The sequence below is a fragment of the Rutidosis leptorrhynchoides genome, chromosome 4 (assembly GCF_046630445.1).
Source record: "Rutidosis leptorrhynchoides isolate AG116_Rl617_1_P2 chromosome 4, CSIRO_AGI_Rlap_v1, whole genome shotgun sequence".
NCBI classification, from domain to species: domain Eukaryota; kingdom Viridiplantae; phylum Streptophyta; class Magnoliopsida; order Asterales; family Asteraceae; genus Rutidosis; species Rutidosis leptorrhynchoides.
Window position 1 is genome coordinate 601,385,341 of NC_092336.1, and position 11,402 is coordinate 601,396,742.

The following is an 11,402-nucleotide window of genomic DNA, read 5'->3' on the forward strand; positions in this document are numbered from 1 at the left end:
TTGTTACGGGTATCTGTTGTGAGGTCCACTGCGATTTAAGAAAACTTTTCTTTTTAACGATATTCGAAATAAATGGTAGTGTAATCTACAAGTGAGAACAAAGTGTCAAATAACATGAATTAGACAAAAGTAGTAGAGATTCCTACTTAATTTTCAATGCATGCTTTACAATATTTTTCCTCGTGATTCTTGATAAGTTAATTATTTAATTATCATAATATTTAATGTAAGAAAACGTTTTCAATATAATAGAATTTTTATTATTAAAATGTTTTGTTAAAAGAACGTAATTTTCATATAAAACGTTTCGATATTATTAAATATATTTTAATTGTAGTGACCCGAACTTTTCCATGTTTATATATATTAAATGAAATTGGTATATTTACATGATTAAATGTTTTCAACATGTTAAGCAATCAAACTTATTAAGACTTGATTATTTGAAATGAGTTTCATGTAGACAATTGACCACCCAAGTTGACCGGCGATTCACGAACGTTAAAACTTGTAAAAATGACATGACAATATATATATGGATATACATATAGTTAACATGAGATTTTGATAAGTAAGTGTAACGACCCGACTTTTTCGACTTGCTTCTGTGCCTTGTGTTTTTGCGAAACTGCGTATTTATGCGTACTGTGCTACTTTATACTCTGGAATCTTTATACACATGGCTTACTTTCATTTATGTGTTAAAACATGCCTTTAAGTACGTAGGTTACTTAAATTGTTCACCGAAAACCTTTATGACCGTTACTGTCACTTGACGTTACGAACAAACTGCGTACTGCGTACACGTTTAACTTTTGTCGTAATCGGAATATTATGACTACGAAATCTTAATTATTATTTTATAATAATAATTACTTTAGTTTTTGGATGCTTAATTACGCGTAGTAATTTACTTATGCTTACTAGTTAGTCTTGTTGGACTTTCTACCTTGTTGGGCCTTAGCCCACCCTACACTAGTTAGTGGACTATTTAATTAGCCCAATTATTATTAGCTAGTGACCCATTAATATGTAAGACAAATGCCCATTTATTAGAGAGAACATGCTAGCATTTATGTCAAGTATTATCCTTAATGTTGCATGAGATCCTAACATAAGCACCAACTTTAGACAACCATTAACCAAAAAGCAAACTTTTGTCCCCCTTGTCCCCCCTTTAAATCACGGTCATGACACCCCCTCCCACACCCCATTCACCTATAAATACTAGCCTTATTCCATCCATTTTACACTTGCTTTCATTTGTAATTCACACACACTCACTCTCTTATTCTTTCTATAGTCTTTCTCTCTCTAAAAGTGTAAGTATTTTGAATTTCTCTTCTTTTTCTCCTTCTCCTTCTCATCATCACGAATGCATCATCATCATCATCATCATGGGTCTAGCTTTTTAGCTTTTGATCTTGATTACATCTTGTAGATTCAAACATGGATTTGAATCTTTCAAGAACATGGAAGATTCAAGCTTTCTAGCTTTGAATCTTCACCCACTTTGTAGATCTATATTTTTTTAACTTTAATCTTGCTATTTTGTTATAAAGATTCAAACTTGTGTTTGTAATCTTCATGTAACTTAAAGATCCAAGCTTTATGCTTCAAGATCTTCAAGAACAACTGATGTTATGCGAGGTGTATATGAAATAGCTTTATTTTTACAACGAAAAAACTATTAAATACGATACAATTTTACACAAGATATTTATTTATTTATAGAATGGATATACTTAAACCTTGCTACAACACTTATAGGTAGTGTACCTAATCGTACAGTAGTGTAGTTTTTAGTAAGTCCGGTTCGTTCCACAGGGAATCTTTTAAACAAAGCTTAACGCTATATTAGTTTTAATTTATAAAAATACAAATATATGTATATAAGTATTATTATTATTATTATTATTATAAAAAGGGGGTTTTTACCGTTTAATGACCGGTTTGTCGATTTTAAAACTTTAGTCGCAGTTAAAACCTAATGTAAAATATTAAAAATAAATATAACTTAATTTAAAGCGTAAAGTAAATAACGATAATGAAATTGCGATAAATAAAAATGCGATAAAATAAACTTGCGATAATTAAAGAGTACGATAATTAAAAGTGCAATTAAATACAATGACAATAAATAAAAGTGCGATAATTAAAAGTGCAATTAAATATGAAAATAAAGGAATTATGCTTATTTAAACTTCCGTAATCATGATGTTTGACGTGTTGATTCTAGTTTTATGCCCATGGGTTAATTGTCCTTTATCCTGGATTATTTAATATGTCCGTCTGATTTTTATCCATAACAGTCCATCAGTCATAAATATAAAGTGCGAGTATCCTCGTCAAATTATCCTTATACCCGAAGTCAAATATTCTAACTAATTGGGGACTTAAACTGTAACAAGGTCTTAATACTTTGTTTAATAATTACACCAGGTTATCGACTGCGTGTAACCCAAGGTTTTAATACTTTGTTATCAATTATGCCAAGTGTCCTTGTACATAATTTCACCCCTGTTTTAATAATTCCATAGACTATTAATCCATTCCCATATCCGGTTAAATGAACGATTATTCATACTTATAAATATTCCGCCCATCGTGTCCGATCCAGTGTATATGGTTATTTATAGGTACGTCCAATTGTAAATCTTTATATTAAAATTAACAAACTATCATTTAGTTAAACAAATATAAAGCCCATTAATAGCCCATAGTCTAATTTCCACAAGTGTCGTTCTTTTGTCCAAACCCCAATTATGGTACAAAGTCCAATTACCCAATTTTAGTAATTAGCCCAACTTCATGATTACTTCGTTTTAAATAAGCATAATAATAACTTAGCTACGTGACATTAAATTAAAAAGGTTGAACATAACTTACAATGATTAAAAATAGCGTAGCGTTACACGGACAGAATTTCGACTTACACCCTTACAACATTCGCTAACATACCCTTATTATTAGGATTAAAATTAAAATTAAAATTAAAATATAAATATATATATATATATATATATATATATATATATATATATATATATATATATATATATATATATATAATTTATGTATGAATGAAGAGAAAAAGATGTGTAAAAATCGGCCAAATGCTCGGCCTTTTATAGGCCCACGTTTACTGTTTGACCTCCGCGAGTGCGGTGGTTGTTGCCTTTATAAGCTCCGCGAGTGCGGAGCAGTGGAATCCAGCTCACACAAGTTTGGATCTTAGTCTGCCGACGGATTTTATTATATTAATATAATATAAATATATAATTTATATAATTAATTATATATTATATTATATTTATATACATAATTAATTTGTAACTTTCGGTTCGTTGCGTCGAGTGTTGAGAGTTGACTTTGGTCCCGGTTCTAGATTTTCGAACGTCCTTTCGTATAATTTAATATCTTGTACTTTGCGTTTTGCGTCTTGTACTCTTGTAATTTTGAGACGTTTCTTATCAATAATTGGAACCACTTTGATTGTATTTTGTACTTTTAAGCTTTTTGGTTGTTTGCGTCTTCAATTCGTCGAATCTGTCTTTTCTCTTCACCTTTTATTATTTAAACGAATATAACTTGTAAATAGGACAACTTCAACTAAAAGCTTGTCTTTCTTGAGGGATAATGCGATGAAATATATGTTTGTTTTTAGCATTATCAACAACCAACATGCAAGCTTTCTAGCTTGAATCTTCATATCTTTTGTTGGATCTAAGTTTTCTAACTTATGATCTCATTATTTTGTTATAAAGATCAAAACTTGTGTTTATTATCTTCATATAACTTAAAGATCTAAGCTTTATGCTTCAAGTTCTTCAAGAACACTAAAGGTTCAAGCTTTCTAGCTTTGTGACCTTATAACTTGTGTGAAAGGGATCCAAGCTCTCTAGCTTAGGGTTCCATCACTTCATTTGACTTAGATTATGTTCATACTTGCTTGATTGAAGTAAAGTTTGTAGCTTTAGTTGTAAATGTAACTTGTAATTGTGTTAAGACTAAGGATATGATGTAACCTTGGTTCATCATACATCTAAGACTCTTAAATGAGTTGTGTTCTTACTTGGTCTTAACATATTGTGTGTTGATGGTAGAATCTTGGTCAAGATGATGCTAACCCATCAACTAGTTGTACACTTGAAGCTACAAGCATCAAGGATGAGAACCGTGATGAGCATCAAGCACTAAGAACCCCACCGGAGCACCTTGCTTACTGTTTTCGGGATCTGAACAGACCACCTGGCTACTGTAAAGTTGATTTTCATTTAGTTCGGTTCAATTAGATGATTTTCCGTTTAGACCTCGTCTTAATCCGATTTACGGTTTAGGATTTACGGCCTCCCGAAAGTCATTACACCCTATTAACGTTGTGCTAAAATTTCTGACCTACTCGCACTAAACCGTCGCCACGGTCAAACGAAGATGAGTTTGGTTCTGGAAATTGGTCAGCAACTAGGGGACTCATATACGGAGCCATAGCCACTGATTACGCATCTTTTCGATTTACGTAGAGGTCGTAGCAGCTGACCGAAGTCAGCCTATTGTTTCAATCTCTATTCTTGTCAAACTTACTTAGCTTTTATGATGATGAACGATGATGATGATGACACTTAAACTTATTTTATGCACTATTAGAACTTATAAAGACATCATACTGACCTAGTAACCTTTGATTTAGGTTGACGACCTTTCGGACCGACTTACTACTTGCACACTTTCGTATCGACTTGTATTGCTTATTCACTGTGAGTTATATCATCCCTTTTTACTTTAACTATTTTGGGACTGAGAATACATGCGATTTTTACGTTTTACATACTAGGCACGAGTACTTAAACTTTATATATATGTGTGGGTTATACAACGGCATAAACTTTCCCCTTAGCTCGGTAACGTTTAGTCATTGGTTTTTGAACCGGTGAACGCGAATCTTAGATATGGATCCATAGGGTTTGACATCCCCACTCGGGCTAGTCGCGCTAGCATTTAACGGGTGTTTAATACTTCGTAAACTTACGCACTCTCCAAGTGTACTTTTAGGGGGTGATATTACGTTAAGTTAGTTACCAAGTGCCCACGGTTAAGCATATACTTTATTATATTGATTTGAAATACTGATTTGAAATGCTGGTTGAAGCACTGAAATCTCGTGGCCTACATTACATTACTGATTACAGACAAACTATAGCTCACCAACATTATTGTTGACGTTTTTAAGCATGTTTTCTCAGGTGCTTAGAGATTTGTTGCTTCCGCTGTTTAGACTTGCTGTCTTGGTGTTTAAATTTGCTGTTAAGGACCTGCTGTGCTAGAATTATGCTGCATAACTTAGAGATGTCTCAATCATGGAACTTTTCTTTTGCATTCGTAGTTTATGTTATTTTCAAATAATGACTTTCTAACGACCTTTGTGTCACGCTATCTTTTGTAAACGCTATCTTTTTATGAATGCAAAACTGGTTTTCAAACAGCATATAGTATTTGACCGTGTAAAGATCATGTTGATGACGAATCGTACACGATGGTTTTGTACGGGGCGTCATATTTGGTATCTGAACATTGGTTGTAGGGAATTAGGTTGCATTAGTGAGTCTAGACCGGACCGAGTAGGATTCACTAATAGGACTAATCTACAACTTGCTAGTTTACTTGTTTCTGCGGAACTTACTGCATGCTACTATCTGCTTTCGATTGCATGATACTTCTGTACGATTTGCTATTATTGCCATGATATTTACTGCTATAGATGATCTAGACTGTCGTAGTTATTTTGCCTAATACGTGCTTGCTTTATGACTTACTGACATGGAAAAAGTCATTTTTTCCTGTTCAGATGTCGGATGTCCCTCCCGTTATCATTTTGGAGAGCGACTCAGACTCACCCTCCACCTCGCTTGCTATTGTTGACAATTCACAGATCCCGTCGTCGACACACTCCAGTAACTCTGGCGCTTCGTCCTCTGGAGCCAGTGGCCATGCACCCGACCCAGTGATCATCTCAGACGGACACGAGGATCCACCAGAGATTCCAGATCCACTCATCCCAGGACCCTCAGAGCCACATCACCATTCCGGTGGTGTTGTGATTCACGGGGAATACGGGGACGTTCCGTTCCGTAATGAGCATAACCATTGGTGCAGACACCTTTCTGATGGACGTGTCGTGCCGATTCCGACTTTCAGATATCGGATTATGACTACCGGCCGAGCAGAGCCACCTCCAGCTATTTTCGACGACTCATCATCCGACGACTCATCCTCTGATGACTCCAGTGATGAGGATTCTGATGAGGACCCTGAAGAGGCGCCCGTGCAGCCACCCTCTACCCCGCCGAAGAAGCGGTATCGTTTTGATGATACCTTTATTCCAGGGGTTAACGGAGGTAGGTCGTTCGTTAGCGCAGGGTCACCGCCCACAATCGGGTTGTGCCGTATCCTGCCAATCTATTCATGCGTAAGGCTTATCGTTACGCACCATCTACTTCTGGCACTGGACCATCTGCACCACCTGTACCACCTGCACCGACTGCACCGCCTACCCCACCATCTCCCTCCGTCGAGGAACTGACGAAGAAAGTGGAGATCCTCCGTGCTCGGGTAACTGAGCTCGAGGACCAGATGTCCCACGTAATGGACATCCTTTACCCACCGTCACCATAGGGCATTGTAGTAGATTTCATTATGTAATCTCGTTTGTAGTTTCATGTTTTACTCATGTATTGTGCGAACCTATGCGGATGTATGCAACTTATTATTAATGAATGGAACTTAGTGTTGTTTATCTTTTGTACGGTGTTCTAATTACGTTACTGTATGATGTTTCTGTGGTATCTGTATCTAGTTTCATTGCTTAGTTAACATGTGTTGCGTTGATTCCATGTTGGTTGCCATATACTATATTATTATTTATTAAATGCTGGATTTTGACTTAAGTCAAAATTACTATTTAGAAGAGCAATGGCAAACGGAAGAGCAGCGCCCACAGCAGCGCAAATTGAGGAAATGATTGCGGAGAGAGTAGCCGCAGCTATTGCAGAAATCAACCCACAAGCTCCACCAGTTAACCCGCCCATCCATAACGGGTGTACATATAAGAAGTTTCAAAGCTGCAAGCCCCACAACTTTAGTGGTACTGAGGGGCCAGTTGGATTGACTAGGTGGTTTGAGAAACTAGAAGATGTGTTCCGTGTAAGCAACTGCTCAGAGACGAACAAAACCAAGTATGCCTCCTGTACGCTGTCGGACGGCGCCCTAACCTGGTGGAACACACTTTCTCAGGCCAAAGGTATTGACGAGGCTTATGCTACTCCTTGGGAAGAAGTTAAGGGAGCCATGATCGAAGAGTACTACTGAAAGGACCCGTTCATATACATTATAAATGATTCACAATAGTTGATTACATCGCGAGGTATTTGACCTCTATATGATACATTTTACAAACATTGCATTCGTTTTTAAAAGACAAACTTTCTTTACAATGAAAGTTGACGGCATGCACACCATTTCATAATACATCCAACTATAATTGGCTTAATAATAATCTTGATGATCTCAATGACTCGAATGCAACGTCTTTCAAAATATGCCATGAATGACTCCAAGTAATATCCTTAAAATGAGCTAATGCACAGCGAAAGATTTCTTTAATACCTGAGAATAAACATGCTTTAAAGTGTCAACCAAAAGGTTGGTGAGTTCATAGGTTTATCATAACAATCATTTCAATATATTAATAGACCATAAGATTTCCGTTTATAAATATATGTACACTCGCAAGTGTATAAAATTATTCTATAAGTTGTAGGCACCCGGTAACAAGCCTTAACGTTCATGTTTTACCCTCTGAAGTACACCAGATCAGGTGTGTTTAAAATAACCTCGAAGTACTAAAGCATCCCATAGTCAGGATGGGGTTTGTCAGGCCCAATAGATCTATCTTTAGGATTCGCGCCTACCGTACATAGACAAGTAGTTTAATGTTACCAAGCTAAGGGTATATTTCTGGTTTAAACCCACGTAGAATTAGTTTTAGTACTTGTGCCTATTTCGTAAAACATTTATAAAAACAGCGCATGTATTCTCAGTCCCAAAATATATATAAAAGGGAGCAAATGAAACTCACAATACTGTATTTCATAGTAAAAATACATATAACGTCATTTAACAAGTGCAAGGTTGGCCTCGGATTCACGAACGTATCAATATTGAGATTCAATATTGCAGGAAAGTACGTAGACGCAACGGAGATGATAAACACTAGATTGACCTCACGAGCATACCCATGAACCATACCCATCACCTCCATAGCTATAACCCATAATTTCCTTAGCTTCGACTCATTAAAAAAAACTATTTTGAAATCACTCGGACAGCACTCCGTCGTAATATTTTATGTATACTAATAATATCTTGAAATAATATAGAGCATATATATATATATATATATATATATATATATATATATATATATATATATATATATATATATATATATATATATATAAATCGATTGAGAGAGTTTAGAGAAATATATTTTCAAGTTTTTATGAAATAATGAAACCTATTGAATTCTATTTATAATAGATTTTTGAATTATTAAAGTATGAATTATTAAAGTAAATTATTAAAGTATGAATTATTAAAGTGAATTATTAAAGTAAGAATTATTAAAGTGAATTATTAAAGTATGAATTATTAAAGTATGAATTATTAAAGTGAATTATTAAAGTTAAAGTAAAGTAAAATTAAAGTAAAAGTAAAGTTAAAGTATAGTAAAAGTATAAAAACTATGTATGTATAATACGCGTATAAATATATATAATATTAATTTAAATCGTTATATATATTTAATGAAATAAAATATAAATATCGTTATATTTATTATACTGGTTAAGTAATGAGTTGTCAAAAGTGATTCTAGATATTTATAAAAGTTATATACGTTTTAATAATAAAGTTCTTTTTAAACTGAAAACGTCATTGTACGCTTGAAAATAGATTAATAGAATATTATGGAAACCAATTCTCCACTAACTTTTGTCTAACTTTCGTAAATGACACTTTATGTTTTTATTTATAAATAGCTTTACAAATTATTCTGAATATCGTTAAGAGGAATAGATTTTCTCAAATCATAGTGGACCTCTCAACAGAGACTTGTAATCATAATTCAATGTTTCTGATAATTCAATCATTTAATATATATATATTTTTAATTTCGTCGAAAATCATATTGAAACAAATACGTTCGTGTAAAGTATTATACTTTTAATACTTTATTAATATTCTCAAGTTATAATATATATATACATATACATATCTATTTATATATAACGGTTCGTGAATCGTCAAAATTTGGTCGAGGTTATAATGAATGTATGAACACAGTTTAAAATTCTTGAGATTTAACTTAACAAACTTTTCTTATCATGTCGGAATAATATAAAGATTAAAGTTTAAATTTGGTCGGAAATTTCCGGGTCGTCACAGTACCTACCCGTTAAAGAAATTTCGTCCCCGAAATTTGATAGAGGTCGTCATGACTAACAATGAGAATGTTATTATAACGATTATAGAGTTTTATCATGTTCAAGAAGCATGGATAAAATAATTCTATTACTCGAAGCGTGTGAGTGAAGTTATCGTAAACGAATGAAATAAGATAATAGTGATTCGTCGTATCTTTTGACGTCATCACGATTGATCTCCGAAAAGAAAATCTTTGTAATCTATATTGGATTTGATTATTCGGCGATTAAGGAAATTATGATCCTCTTCGAATTAATGCGATAATCCATTTTGATTTCTCTGTCGGATATTTCACTATAAATCCACCTCCTTTGTTTTCTTACAACTCACACCTTCTCAACTCTTATTTTAAAGTATTTGTCAATATGCTTCATCCAGTGCTGATTCTTGATATACTCCTCACTTTCATATATGTCGCTCTTCTTTTTCATCTGCCTCCGGAAGAATCTATTTACTTCTATTATACTCTTGGTTTTATAGTGTTTTTAGTTCTCCCGTGTCTTTATATTGCTATATGCATTGATATATACGGTTTGTGATTTCTGGGTTGTTGTTGGGTTTTATATCTTCCCTTATATTTCAAAGTCCTTGCTTCTTCTATAATCATTGTCATCCACAGTTAATGCTCTCTTCTATTTGCTATGATTTATTGAGACGACCCGACCCAATCCATAGGGACGAATACAATAACATATGATAACATTGCGAGGTACTTGACCTCTATATGATACATTTTACAAATGTTGCATTTATTCTTAAAAGGCAAACTATCATTACATCAATATTTGACATTTTCGTCTAACATTTCATAATATCCAAATGACCTAATCTGTCATTTACTTATTTATATTCTCTATTGAACTCCAATGACTCGAATGCAACGTCTTTGTATCATGGCTTAAAAGGTCCCAAGTAGTATCCTTAACATGAGCTAATGCACAGCGGAAGACTTAATTCATACCTGAGAATAACATGCTTTAAAACGTCAACATAAAGTTGGTGAGATATATAGGTTTGATGCTAGCAGCGTTATAACAATGGAACACAAGATTTCATATATAAACATTTTAATAAAAATATTCTAAGTGGTTGAGCACTTGGTAACCATACTTAACATTTAATCACGTCGCATATTCCCTTTATTATGAAATCTTACTACACCGTACCAAGGTGTAGTCACGAAACGAAGTACTGTGCAACCGTTGAATACTGGTCGTCCAGTCCGGTTGGGGTTGTCAGGCCCGATAGATCTATCAACAGGATTCGCGTTTACAATACCGCTGTAAATATTAGTTACCAAGCTACAGGGAAGTATGCCAGTGGTACAACTCAACGTAGAATATATTTTTCAGTTACTTGTGTCCATAGCGTAAAACATAAAATACATGTATTCTCATCCCGAAATATTTAGAGTTTAAAAGTGGGACTATATACTCACTTTTGTCTTGAAGATATGTAATTTCGACTTGGTCTCCGATTGATATCACGAACCTATCCATATATAATATATCAATACCTTTTCTTTTTAAACAATCGTCACATATATATACTTATAATACTTTTAATACTTTTAATAATTCCTTAGTCCGTAGTTAGCAGTCCGATGTTAGTAATTCAATTTTAATGGTTCATATTTAGTTGTTTAATAAACCCCCAATGAAATAAATAAAACCCCCATCGTATATGTATTGGTCGAGATTAATCTTGACCCATGGTACCGGTGTTGTCAAATGACGTGTTGCGTACATAAAGTACCGGTGTTGTCAAATGACGTGTTGCGTACAATCATGGGATCTTATGATTAATCTTCTCGTATTGTTTACGGGTGATCCTGAACCATATAAAATTAAATTATGAGTACA